General features: G+C 39.7%; 2 protein-coding genes across 3 annotated transcripts in view; both read right to left on the bottom strand.

Annotated features, from left to right (window-relative positions):
- The window catches only part of LOC100722928 (zinc finger protein 431-like), a 30,603-nt gene that overhangs the window by 6,258 nt on the left and 9,162 nt on the right, over positions 1-15,183 (bottom strand). The gene's annotated exons all lie outside the window — the stretch shown is intronic.
- LOC100723486 (zinc finger protein 709-like) overlaps positions 1-15,183 on the bottom strand; it is a 95,442-nt gene that overhangs the window by 71,154 nt on the left and 9,105 nt on the right. The gene's annotated exons all lie outside the window — the stretch shown is intronic.

Below are 15,183 nucleotides of genomic sequence, written 5' to 3'. Positions count from 1 at the left end.
AAGTTTAGCGTCCACTCTGAAGGGCACTGCTCTATCAACAGAGAATGACAAGCCGACTGCAGAGAAGGAAGAGTGTCCACAGCTCTGTGGGCTCCTGCGTACACAGCGTGGGTCCCAGTTACTGTGTTCTCAAGGGTGCAGACAAAATAACCCACACCCAAAGTTAAAGGAGGAAACAGTTAATTTGGCCGTATTTATAGTTTCCAATCCACAGGATTCAAGGTAGGGTGGCAGGGCAGAGGGGTATCGCAGGAGGAACTTACCATGAAAGGCAGAAAGCAGCAAAAGCAGCACGCAGTAAATGCCAACAACAGCCCTCTTTCTGGCTCATTTCTGATCCATGCTATTAGCACTCGCAACCCTAACCCAACCATCATACTGCAGATCCTGCCATGTCACAAAGCCCCGCCTAGGAGTGTATGAGGCTTTGTGGGGACACATAGACACAAGCCATAAAGCAATATTGATTCATTATAGAGCTCTTACTTCACAAAGTGGCATGCATCACAATATGTTTAATACGGGCAGAAACATATATTTTGTTTTCATATGCACTGGATAATAAATTGTCTCGAACAGGGAAACACAAACTTGAAAACTGAGAATTTACAGTGAAATATCTTTTGAAATTTAAAAAACATGTTTCCCTAGACGCATGAAAGTATCAGGGGTAGAGGGAGAAGTGGAAATCTATGTAAATGCTAGGACGTAAGAGTCAAGAAATGAAAAAAATGTACACAGAATATGTAAAAAGAATTTGCACATGAGTTAAAGAATGAGCACATAATAAGAGTGAATCATAGAAACAAGAAAAGGTACCACATAGAAAACAAGATCTATGACCTACCCAGAGGAAACAGGCAAAGGAAAGGGAATTGTGGAAAAACAAACAGTAGTTTGTGAAAAAAATGCAGACCACCTGGCACACTCCATCGCCACATCCTCTCCACTGCTGTATCCCAAAGTTCACATGCCACTGACTTCTCCAATTTCAGAAAATACGTAAAATTCTGTAGAAAAGTGTGATTCCTTTTACATCTATGGAGTAAATTTGCAAAGCCTTCAACCCTGAGGCCACTAGAATTGGAAAGAAACCACTCTGCCCTGACAGAAACATCACCCTGCACAGAACGTAGTGAGACAAAGAAGACAGCGAGGCAGAGGCAAGGAGAAACACTGAAACAGCACCGAGGACTTGGGTGGATTTACTTCCATTAACCGGCACGGATAGGATCACTCGAGTGTCAGGCCCTGATCTATGGGGGTCCAGGGCTTCCATGAGATAAGCAGGCGGCAAGGACTGGGGCAGAGGTCTTGCCCACGGGGGACTGGTTTATACAATGTGCACCACAGTGATCGGCCGAGCATCACAATCATCAGCCAGTGCTAAGAAACAGGAGCCACCCCTTCTGGAACAGGAACCAATAAACTGCAGTGCACTCGCTGGGGTGGGAGCCATTGTCAGCTACCCTTTCCCTATCTTGCAGTTCCCATGGCAAATCTTTGCTGGCATATTACAGCTGATTTTCTGAAACAAGGCCCAGTATTGTAGGCCCGTCCACAACATTACTCCGGCAAGGTAGTAAAGGAGTAAACCTGATCTAGGAGAGCATCCAATGTGTCTGGGACACTCATCAAATCTTGGTTACATGTTTGCTTATTCTGTTCTCTTGGGGCGACTTCTTTTTCCTGACTTTTCAGGCTCCTTGCTCTTTGTCTCCTGCTAGCTGTGATTTTTGTTAACTGACTTGGATTCTTCTTATCCGCGTTCTTGCCTTCTATGCCTCCAAGAGCTTGTTTATTATTTATTTATTTTTGCCCCAAAAGTGAAGGACAGTTGCTCCAATCTTCCTTCCTAAAAAATGACCAATGAGGATGCGAATCTGATATTTACCTCATGAGACTAATCAGATGTTCACTCATGAACAACAGACAATAGCAACAAATCCACAGAAGACAGGAAAACATGACTCAGGAAGGAATCAAATCTATTAGACAAGTTCTTCAGATAGATCTGAAAATAAGCAGTGAATAATAAAGAAGCAATTAGCCAACTATCTTAGTTATGCAAGAATAGACAATAGGCAACCAGAGACAAAGAATCTAAAGGCAACAATACAATATCTGTAGAAATCACAAGTAAATATTTAGACATTAAAATGGCAATACAGAAATTATCCAAGTGTGGAGAATACATGAAATGGGCCTACTGCCACAGATTCATTGTATAATCAAAAACTAAGTTCAAACTGACAACAGTAACAATGCAGATTGTTAGAACCAATGGTCAGAACACGAATGACACGGATTGGGCACAGGATACAAAGCACTGTGACTATCCTGAGGTGCAAGACTGAATCTGAAACATAGCACATTTCAAAGAGAGGTTTAGATTAGTTGTAAATACATAAGACTAACACCAGGAACTCAGACGCAACAGGATGCAATCCTACTGAACATCTTGGGAGGCAAAACAGAACCACATAAAAGGCAATGGAAAGAAAGAGGGAGAAAAAACCCGGAAAGATGGTACAGTATTAGAAACACAACAAAGAAAACAATAGACACTTAAATAAAAAAACCTCTATATTCAAATATGCTTACAAATATGACAGCATTTTGAAGTAATCTGCCTGTTTTACTACCTAAAATGTATAAATGTTTCAAAGATTGAGGCTTCAAATTACAAATACATTAAAGGTTCATTTGAATGTGAAATTATAAAGGATTTTCCAAATGTAACAAATGTAAGTCACATAAATGAAAATAAAGATGAGCTGGAATAGTATTTATAAAGATAAAGTAGTTTACAATTGATTCAGATGCAGACCCAAGTGTCACTCTTGTGTACCTTCCCGTCTCCCCACAGTTTTAGAGAATCCTGGCTTCCTCCATCAATAGCATCAGCAATCCTCTTCTTATTTGCATTCCTTTCTGATTTTATGATAGGCTATTTTGTACGATTTTCTCTTCTTTCTGAGAAAAAGAAACAATGCCATTTCTTGTGTATTTTTATCTTAAAAACAGAACAAAAACTGTAAGTTCTTCAGAATGAAACAGTTCACATATTTGTGGCTATAGTATCTTACTTGCCATGAGTCAGGAGGCAAATTTTTGTTTATACCACAATAAAATGTTACTAACAAACTACAGTCAGAAAGACACAGACTGGCGACTGCTGCTGAGGGAGGGCAGAAAACTCACAGCTTCTAAAGTAAGAGGCACAGTCCTGCTGGGGCACGTTCGCAGTTTCTGCAGTCTGAAAAACACAGGTGTTTTCTCACTCCTCTCTGTTTCTAAACAGAGTATTTCATGTTTGGTAATAACGAGGAGGTTTGCTTTCACCCACGGTCTTAGGCCAAGGTGTGAAGTTAAATGTGCTAATGGCTCTCTTGCTACCAGAGCCGGGAGCCCACAACACGGTACATCTCACGGAGTCTGAGGGGCGGCTAGTGCCCTCCTCTCACGCTGTGCCTGTGCCACCGTTCACTGAAAGAGAGCCCCAAAAATTATCAAGTTGCAATTGGATCCTAAGTAACCCAACTTCCTGAATTTACCGAAAATCAATTACTCCAGGCCACTGCGAATTACTTTCATCATGCCTTTTAAATGAAACAATCCACATTCAACCATAATTGTTTCCAAATTACTCATTAATCACCACCTTTACACATACACAAGAGTTATGAAGACATAAGTCTACATAAAAACTGGTACATGAAGGGCCGGAGATTTAGCTCAGTAGCGTAAGTGCCTACCTAGCAGGCAGAAGGTTATGAGTTTGATCCCCAGCACCAAAAAAAAAAAAAAAGAAAAAAAAGGTACATGAATGTTTATACTTCTGGTGGTTAAGTTAGATAAAGATTCATATCCAGTTTGAAAGGGCCAGTCCCAAAGCAGAGCCATTTCTGAGACGAGGTGAATTACGATGTCGTGGAGGCCCGAGCTGAGAGAAAACAGCCCCACGGTGCAGGGAGGAGGGCAGGCCCAGAGGCCAAGCTGAGCAAGCGCTCATGGCTGTGCCCCGACTCTTACACACCTTAGGGAAGCTGAAGACGTAACAAGTAGATGGATGCGGACGCTCCTGATCCTAACCCTGCTCCTACCCTGTCAGCACGTGTCTCCGTTCTTTCACTGTACTAACAGTTACACAGAAACCACAGCTAATGATTCCTGCAGCGGAATCCTTACTTCAGTATTAGGTAAATATTAGCTACACAATGACGCTTGTAACACAATAGATTGAATTTCACTTGACCAGAGGTGACCTTCACCACAGCTTACTGCACAGAACTTCCTAGACGATGCGATTTTACTGTGCAAAAAAATGCCTAAACACTCAGGTGCAACCCACGTTCACACTCCCTTCTGCTGGGGGAGATTTTGTTTTTCAGAGGCTCCTAACATGCTCTTTTCCATTCTTCAGTGACAGGACACGTGAACTTGACATATTTAACAGGCTGGGATGCACTTCACAAGAACACTTCAACTTAGTGTTCAGAAAAGCTAAAAGAACCAATTCAAACGTCCACAAAACTATGAAAAGCAAAACTTCATTCATTCATTTAATTAATCAATCATTTCAGAGCAATGATACAATCCAACCTGGAACTGTCAGAAAAAAAAGTTAGACACAGAAACTGTGTCGAGTTATTCACTTATATAAAAATGGCCAGAATAAAAACATAGCAAGTATGTGACAGATTGTTTTTATAGGTTGGGGAAATAAAGAGGTGGGTTTTGTTTGAGAGCAAAATGAGATATACTAAATGGATGAGGCTGTTAACTATACTCATTTTTATGTGAGAGAATCAAATATTAAGAAAGCTACATTTTAGCAAACATGTCACAAAAAAAACTTTTACTTAGTAACTGGTAGAGACTGGAGAACTACTTGCAGGGTGACCAGCAAAAATGAATGAAAAGAGAAAGGTGGCAAAGAAGGAGAGATCTGGGTGAGATGCAAAGACAAACGAGGAAGGACAGGAGAGCAGTAAGGGGGGGGGGTGATACAGTAAGGGGAAGAGCAGGAAACGGAAGGGACGGGGAGGGACGCTCAGGAGGGCAGCAAAGGAATAAAACCTGAATACAACCAGAACGTGAACGGAAGGAGAACGGAAGGAGGAAACAGAGATGTGGACGAGCAGGAGAAGCAGAAGCCACCGTGTCCCCTGCGGGTGAGAGTCTGATGAGAAAGGCCTCCTTCCAACGTTCTGCGGATCCGCATTCCCAAGAAGGAAAGTAACAGGGTTTCCATCTCTACAGTCACAGCTGCCGAGCCTCCTGTTGTGTGGTGCAGAATTTGGGCTGCACACAGCTGACAAAGGGAAGGCCAAAGAGCTGGCCAAACACAAGAACAGTCCTATAAAATGCAATTAAAACAGAGGACAAAAAACCCTAAAAAGGATGATATATTTTAGAAGAGTTCAAAAGAAACAACAGAAGCCAGGCATGGCGACACATGCCTGTAATCCCAACAGTCAGGAGGGTGACGCAGGAGGATTATTGTGAGTTCGAGACAGTTTGGCTTATAAGATGAGCTCAAGTCCACCCAGAATAGAATAACGAGACCTTGTCTCAAAAAGACAGAAAAGAAAAAGAAAAAAGAAACAATGGAAACAAAGATGAAAAAAACCTATAAAAATTCAAATGTACTTTCAAAATGGTAGCATTTTGAAATAATCTGATAGTTTTACATCCAAAATCACTTGTTTGTTTGCTAATCACTGAACAAGTCTCCAGAAGGAATTTCCTGTAGTGGGTCCAAAATTCTATACTCACATTAACCACAGCTCCCACAACTCTGACCAACTGAGATCCCAGGGTTGGTTCACAGCCCAAAAAGCACATTTCAGGCTAAAGCACAGGATGCTGTGTCTCCACACAAGTCATTATTCAGAAGATACCAAGAGACGGCGCACTGCCCGCCCTATTAACATAGATGAACACAACTATCTCAAAGAGGCTAATAATAAAAACAGACACTTGTATGGTTCAAAATATTATGATAGGTTTAGCACCCCAATTCAAGAAATGGGAAAAATGCCATTTTTTAATCATTGTGGTATACACAACTAATATAAAATTCACAGACATTTACAGTGAGAAGAATTCGAGGATTGTTTTCAGTCTTTGCATCACACATTCTCAATTAGCAAACATGACAGCATCCCAGAGATAAAAGCAAGTGAATAGTTGATGATGTTTAATTTAGTCAAGGAGCTTGGTGAACAGAGTGATTTAAAAACCCACACTAGGGCAGAGCTTGGTGATTCACACCTGCCATCATACTGCTGCTATGAACAAGCAAGAAGATCATAAAGTAAACATTCACTTTATGTCACACAGAGAGACCTACTTTTTAAATTGACTACTAATACTGCTAATTTTTTTTTCCATTTTCTCTTGGTACTGGGGATTGAACTCATGACCTTCCACTTGCCAGACAGGCACTTAGGCCGCTGAGCTAAATCTCCAGGCCTTGCTGCTAATTTTTAAAATGGATGTAGTAGGCAGCAAATGTCCTGGATTCAAGGAAAAATGTCCATGCAGGGACAGACAATGCTTTTCCCTAATCCCTTAGCACACAAGAAGCCCGGACAATTTTCTAAGTTTTTCCAGTTTGCTTACCTGTGTGCTTATACAACTTAGTAACAGAAGACTTACTAATCTAAAACTTCTAAAATCGCGCTCTTACCTTTAGTTCTCTGATGTTTTACTTGTATTCAACCCTAGCCAGCGTAAGACCCTCTGTTCACTGCCTCAGCAAAACATTTTGCTCTCGAGGGTGAACACTTCCCGGTCCAGGAGCTGACTGCCGCCTCCAACAGCCCCTCCTCCACATGCCACCCCTTCCTAACCCTACCTGGACACAGCCCTGTTATACCTGATGGCTGACACGCACACAGAACAGACAGTTGGCAGTCAAGCTCTGCAGCAGCCCTCCTCCAAGAAAACAGCTACCTCAACACGTTTTCATTATTTATAGAAATTCTACAAACTATCTAAGATTGTAAGGGTTATGTGAGAGACAGGACCTGTGTCTCTTTATACCAAAGGGTATTCACAGGAGGAGGCCCACATGAAGCGGAGCATCAGTTACTGGTTAACAGGCAGTCCCTCTGTCAAGTTGTTATTTGAAAGATTACTCATTTTCTTCTTTAAAAATTAGTAATTCTTCCGTCTTGGTATTCTAAGTACATTAATGAAAGCTTTCTTTTATTTTTATTGCTTTCAATGCTGTGGATTTAACAATGAAATTTAGCAAGCTCAAGGACTGGTCACCCAGTGAGAATTATCACCTGCAATGTTAAATATTTTTTCACATTATGTCACATATTATCAACAGCAAACAGTGTCTTTACAATGCGAAAAAGTGGGTAAAAATACAAACATTTAGTATCATCACAGTGAAGTCCAGAACTGAGGGTACAACTCGTAGAATTGAGACCCTGAATCCCAAACATGGATTAAGTTTTCAACAGTGGTACCTCGTCCAATCTTCTGTTACCAGGACAAAATACCCTACAATACAAAGAGAAGACTTTATGGCTCACAATTTCTGTCCAGGATGAGCTGGGAATAAAGCAGACAGAGAATGACAAAAGCATGATGGAAGGAAGGTGCCAGGAAGCAGGAAGAAGAGGGAGAAGGAGGAGGCCAGGGCGCACTTCTCCCCGTCACACGCGAGTGGCCCACTTCCATCCAGGTCCAGATCCTCACGGCACACTCTGCTGAGCACATCAATGGATGAGTGCACTGCTGAGCGTGTGGCCCCACAATCAAAACACGTAAGAGACATCTGGGGGACCTCTGAGACATAAATGATGACATGGAGTGTGCTGCTGGGTGAAAAACACACAGGACAGCGAAATGCCGTAGTGTCATTCTTACGAGTCAGAAGTCCCTCTGTAACCTGCTGCTGTCACTGTCCACTTTGCAGAGAAGTATGCCTGTAGGCACTGAGCCACCTGAGCTAGGACTCTGGCCATGTGAAGTCACCTCACAGGGACAGCTCAGGACACTGAGGTCCCTATTGCTGGCACAGCCTCACGCTGAGGGCCAGGAAGGACCAAGTTTGTAGCTTCAGCAATTGCCACCTAGGAAAAAAGACACTACAGCTGATAAAGGGAGAGCCAAGTCCTGCTAGGGCTGGTTTAGTTCAGATACCAAAATCAACAGCCATAAAACAAAACAATGTAAAATCTGAATCTGTGGAATAAGTGAGGTACATGGTTGAAATATAAACTTTCCTACAATCCTGTGCAGAATAGCCTGGTGGAGGAATGACAACTCGTCTTTCCAGTATATTAACAATACTACAATAACTTCAGTTATTAACTCCTTCAGAGTTCCACATGGTTTTAGCCAATTAACACTCTGCTTAGTGTTGTGATAGTAAAGCCACAGAGAGCATCCAAAAATCCATCTTGTGGCCACCTATGAGTGTAGTTAGATCAAAGGTATAAAACAAAAACAAACACAGTTGTGTTTGTTCACCTGCATCAAACCAATGGAGATTTATGCGTGTTCATATCAAATGTAAAAGAAATAATTTATGCCTAAATTTGTTTTGCTTCTTCTTGTGCAGTTTCCAAAAATATCAAATATTTATGGATGAATCATGAAACAATATGTTCTAAAATCTGCTGGCTCTCTCTCTCACTCTGTCTCTCTCTAAACAACATACATTAAAGAAAAACTGAAGAAGAAATTTATAGAACATACACTCAGAACATTGTACACACTCCTGGCCGTTCACCCCACTCTCACACACACCACTGCTCTGACATTTACAAGTCAGATAAAGTTGGAAGAATCCAACGGTTCATTTTACACTGGTTACCGCACATTCTCTACGGACACTAATTACAACTTTTTGGACATAAACACAATATTTGATAATGTTTAATTCAAACTTACACAGTGAACTTGAAAACAGAATTGATCGTAAAAGCCCCACATAGGTTACACATCTCAGAAATTCACAGTCAAAATTAAATAATAAAACTAAAAATCATATATATATATATATATATATATATATATATATCCTCAATTCAATCTGAAATGCCTTTACTGTAATATCTGGATAATTGTGTTCACCTAAATTTTTATCCCACAGCAAGGCCAGACAATGTTCTGTTTCTATTTTGTCTCAAAAGACATTTAGTGAAAGGAAAATCACAACAGAACTTTCCCTGCTCTAACTTTAACTAAATATCTCAGTATTTTTCTGGCATATGTCTTCTGAATCACATTCCACACAAGCCAGCATTAAAGAACAAAATAATAAATTATGAGGAAGTCCTCAAGGAAGCCACTAAAAACAATTAAAGGTACAAAAAAATACAACCCAGCAGCTAATAGGCAAGACTGAAAAGATCAATCAAAGATTAATGCAGGTAAAAAAAAAAAAAACTAGAAGATAATGCAAATGGAATTGTTACTATATTTACAGAAATTATCCCCAAAATTCCCAAGTATGATAAAAGACTTCAAAATACAAGCAAGCAAGGTTTCTTAAATACAAAACAACTATGATTTAAAAATGCTTAGTAAGGTATGTCCTTTGTAAACTCCCAAATACCAGTGAAAGTTTTTCAAAGCATTCAGAGATAAACAATAAGTTGCATATAGAGATAAACCAATCAGAATTACATTTGACTTAAATGCAAGATTTTAAAGTTAGAAGAGCCTATACTGAAATATTTCAAGTAGCTTCAATGAAATTGAAATGAGAAAACAATACAGACAGCCAATGAGTCAATTCCTTAAAAAAAAAAAAAAAAGATAAGACCTAAGGAAAACTTAACTAGAAGAAAAAATCTTTGCAATTTGAATGAAAAATGCAAAAATCACAACAGAGAGCCTCAAAGTTCAAAAGATTAGGGCTGGGGATTTAGCTCAGCAGTGTAAACTCCCGCCTGGTGAGCACGAGGTAGTGAGTTCAATCCTGCTACCAAAAAAAAAAAAAAAAAAAAAAAAAAGTTTAGATTATAACTACTATGAAAAATTTTAGTCCGGCAAATTGAAATTTTGAAGAAATAGACCAATTTCTAGATTCATCCAAATTGCCAAAGTTAACTGAACGAGATACAACTAGGCAGAACCACCCAATCACAGTGAAAGGAATTAAGACAGTAATAAAAAGTCTGTCAAATAAAAAAGACCCTAATCTGATGAATTCATTGCTGATTTCACAAAGAAATTAAGGATATGATATCATCTATACTCAAATTCTTCAAAGAATGTGAAAGTTGTGACGTGCTTTCGAAGTCATTTCAAGAAGCAATCAACATTCTGATTTCAAAACCAGTTAAAATCCCACAAATTATAGGCTAATGTCCTTATTGAACATAGATGCAAAAATCCTCAAAAAGGTATTTGTAAATTGAGGGCAGCACATAAAAAGATATCATACATCATGACCAAATAAATCTTATTCCAGAAATACAAAAATGGTTGAATATATGCAAAACAATGTAGTATGTCCCATAAATAGAAGGGTCAAAATCACTGAGTAAATTTTATGCAAAAAACAAAAAAATTCAGCACCTCTTTACAATAAATTAAAACACTGAAACAGTAAATAATATCCAAAATGTACAACAGATACATAAAAATGAAAGGGAAAGTGCTCAAAAGGCCAGGACAGTGGGGACGGTGGAGAGGAGAAAACACAGAAGGGGAAACATTAGATGACATGTGTATACGCAAGATAGATAACTACATTACTAACCTCTTTCAGTTCATCAAAAAGGATAGTCAGTGCATTCATTATTGGATCATTTTTACGCCTAAATCTTGTAATTTAAACAACTGCTTTGAAGATAAAAATATGCAGTACATTAACTAGTGCTAATTTCCTATTATTTTGTTTTGAAATTTGGAATCATCATTTTTATTCTATATTTTATAAAGAAACCTAAAGAAAATCTATTTATGAAAAATTACTGGCCACAATAAATACATGAAAAATATTCAACATCATTGGTCTTTTGCGAGACCCAAGTTAAAACAACACTGAGATTTCATTTCACTGGGGAAAACATGACTATTATCAAGCAATCAGCCAAAAACAAATGCTGGAGGGGCTTTGTAGAAAAAAGGAGCACTTCTCCACTATTGGGGGGCAGTGTAGACTGATAAACCACTATGGAAATCTTGTGGAGATTCCTCAAAAACCTGCTACTAGAGGACCCACTCAACTCAGCTATTCACTTGCTCGGTACCTTCCCAGAAGAACTAAAATCATGCACAGCAGTAATATGTGCACCCACGTTTATGGCAGCATGGTTTGCCCAAATGTCCATTAACCAATGAATGGGGATGGGATTTTTATACAGTGGAGTACTTCACACACATAAAGAAAGATAAACCTGTGACTTTTATAGGTAAATGAATGCAACTGAGAGCATACTCGTAAGTGAAATAAACCAGACTCACAGTGTAAACATCAGATTGTCTCCCTGGTGTGACTAACTGAAAGAGTAAATAAAGTCTAAAGTGTACAGTTGACATGGTGAAGCAGGAAGAAATTGTTCAAAAGGGAAAAGGAACTAAGATGGGGAAGGAGGAAAGGATGGAAAGCAAAGGAAAAATGCAAGTCACTTACACTCTAGTATGTCTTAGTCCGTCAAAAAAGGAAGGACTGTGCTAATAATGACTGAGAAACTTTTATGCCCATATATTGTACTCTGAACAATAATTTTAAAGATAGCAATGTGGCATGTATTGACTATTGCTATTCTATTATTGTTACAAAATTTTGTTTCACTTTCCATAAAATTAAAAAAAAAAAAAAACCATTAAGCCAGATCACATTACAAGGGGAAAGAGTCCAGCATTCACTCTCAAGTCAAATCCCAGTAACAAGGTGAGGATCCCACTATCACCAAGGTTAGCCAGAGGAATCAGGCCAGAGATAGAAATCAAAGGGCTACATACAGAAAACAAAGAACTCAAATTATCATTACTGGCAGGTGATATAATATTCTATATAGACGACCCAAAGAGTTTCAGTGAAAGGCTTAAAAGTTTTAACCACCTTGAGCAATGTGGCAGGATACAACATTCACACACAAAAATCAAGAACATTCATGTATCGCGATAATGAACTCAATGGAAAAGAAATCATAGAAACGGTAGTATACATAGTACCATCGAGAAACATTAAATACCTCGGAACTGACCAAGCCAGTGAAGTAAAGGACCTCTACAAAGAAAACTACCAAACTCCGAGACAGACATAGGAGAGGACAGGAGGACGTGGGAAGACACCCGGTGCTCCCTTGACAAAGGTCAAAGCGGCCGCGTTCCCAGATGTGTTACATACAGCCTACGCAGTACCCACCTGAATGCCAACACGATCCACATTCTAAAGAAACCAGTTCTGAACCTGCTACGTAACAGAAGAGAGGCAGCAGGACAAAGCGACTGAGGCAGGAAGACAAAGCGGGAAAAGTGCAACACCTGCATGTGAGCTACTTGGTTTACACGCCGTGAGTGACAGCCTTGGGGACTAGCTGCTGGCTGTTTTGAGTTAAGCTAAGTGCTTCATGAAGTCCCATCTTTTCAACAGACGAATTTCTTGAAGGACTAGAGGAAGAGGCGGCTGGGGTTCTGCTGGAGAAACGTGCACTGCACTCCTCAGCGCGTTTGTGTCTCCCACTTTCCTCTTCCCAGATAAAAAGGAACACTTTTCCTTCCACATACACGTCTCATTGCTGTTTCTGCCTTGCTCTGCGATTCTAAGGCATAAATCCATTGACCGTGAACTGTAAAGCAGGAGTGTGACCCACAGCAAATATGTTTTTGGTACATTATATGACTAATTTTTCACAGAAAGTGAAAATGCAATAACAAAACCACTGAAGGCATTTATGCTATTTTCTCACATTGGACATTGAGGGTCATTCAAGCACATGGAGGAAAAACAGCCAGCTTCAGAGTTTAGCACAACTTAAATTCTGTGCAACTCAAGTGTTTCATTTTGTTTTATATCTTAATTTTTTGAATTACTGTGCTTTTAAACTGATTTCTGCATACACGAGAAAGATGATCACTGACCACATTACATCTTAATCCCTCAATTCAAGGTTTCTGAAAACAATACTTTAAACACATTTTATAAAGCTGAATATGCTAATATTAAAACATGGAGCTTCACGCATATGTAGGCACGTACTAAATCTACTGAAATGGGTCATGTAAAGTCAATTTCTTTTTCTAGACTGTTACTCAGTTTACTAAAAAATAAAGACTGTGGTCAAGAAGACATGAACAGTGGGGAGCAATGATATGGATAAAACACAAATCAGTCATTGGAAAACCAACATCGGCATCTCCTTCGTAAGGAAGTGTCTACTCATCTCTGCACTAATGAAACATATAGTTACTTTCGTCTCAACTATGTCATCTACACAAAACACTTCAGAATCAAGATAAAAAAGTTTACTTTGGCTCACAGTTTTGAAAAGGATGGGGTACTTCTGTCTGGAGCTGACCTTCTTGGTGACACAGTGCTGAAGTCACAGGGCTTCACACAGGGACGGAGTGAGTATGTGTGAGTGTTCTTCACTCCGTCTCTTTTCCATTCCACCATTCAACAAGGTAACTACAAAAGCAATCTTCAGCCAGGCAAGGCGGCACATGCATGAAATCCCAGCACTCGGGAGGCTGAGGCAGGTGGATCATCACAACTTCAAGACCAGCCCAGGCTACATAGTGAGTTCAAGGCCAGCCTGAACTACATAGTAAGGCCCTGACTCAAACAACAAACAAACCAAAAACATAAAGCAAACTTCTCTCTTTGTAACTACCTACTCTGTTCCCCCAATACATATTTACTCAGATAAAGTTTCTATTTCTTCGTATATCCCTGAGGCTTTCACATCATCATGAGTTTTGAATAAAACAATTCACATAAAATTAGCACAGATTTCACAGTATACATCATTTTCTATCCTAGGTAGATACAGGAAAGTTGTAACACAAATCCACACAAAACATGTGTATGGCTATTTATAGCTTAGTATTCATCAAAGCCAAAGTAGAAACAGTGATGTGTCCATCAACTGAAGAATCCCCCAAAATTCAACCACCCAGAAAAATCAATATTCTTCTACCAAGAAAAGGATTGAGTTTTAAAAACTAAATAAATAAAAATTTAAAAAAGATCTTTAAAAGAGGACTGAGGTTTTGACTCCTACGTCTGTGGGTCAATGAGGAAATGCCATGTCAACACAGCAGACAAAGAGACAGTGTTCAAACACCCACCTTTCTTGATGGGGGAGGGCAGAGTCTTGCTATGTAGTACAGGATGGTCTTAAACTCTCTATGTGCCCCCATGTTTGTTTCAAATTTGCCACAATCCTCCTGCCTAAGAGTCCCAAGTGCTGGGGTGACAGTCATGTGCACCATACCCAGCTCAAACAGCCACTTGTATAGAGCGGTCGGAGTATCAAGCTTTCAGGGCAGACGGTGCACCAGCAGCTCATAGTCTTAATGTAAGTGAAAGACTAAAGTAGGTACGATTTCTAAGGAATGGCAGAATCGCTCCTAAATGCATTACTTAATGATTTCCAGGTTAATTCATGTTGCAATGAAAGGCAGGGTATTCTTTATGAGAAAGTATTATTCTGTACAATACACCATATTATTATTCTTTACAGGCTATGTTAGCAAATATCTAAAGTAAAGTAAAGGATCGTCTAAATGCATGGACAGGAGGCTGTGTTACCAGGTGACTGGTTAGTTTAAGATGCTGGGTTACAGGCAAATACTCACCTCTTCAAGAGTTTAATTTAGTGATGTTCTAGAGGAACAAGGTCAATGGGAACACCACTAGAATGATGCATTCCGTTTCTCTACTGATTTCTCAGTCTCTTTCTCTCCCCCCACTTCCCTTCCCTCTCTCTGTACCTCCTCTGCTCGCTCTCTCACTCTGAATGAAAGCAGTGTGACTAGAATCCCTAAGCACATCCCTCTGAAATGACACTTCTGCCTTTCTACAAGATTAGTAGTAATGAAACAGGCTGACAAAGGGCTGCAACCGCCAGCTTGGACCACAATCAGCCTCCTCTTATTTTCTGTAGTGTGCCGACCGTTGCTGTACTAAATGAAAGCACACTAACAGCTCCAGTGAAGTAGATGCATGCTGTTTACACACCATGCCTATGG

Source organism: Cavia porcellus, unplaced genomic scaffold (genome assembly GCF_034190915.1).
Source record: "Cavia porcellus strain 051 isolate PalLab524CR breed Dunkin Hartley unplaced genomic scaffold, mCavPor4.1 scaffold_33, whole genome shotgun sequence".
Lineage (NCBI taxonomy): Eukaryota > Metazoa > Chordata > Mammalia > Rodentia > Caviidae > Cavia > Cavia porcellus.
This window is presented reverse-complemented; position numbering and strand designations above follow the sequence as displayed.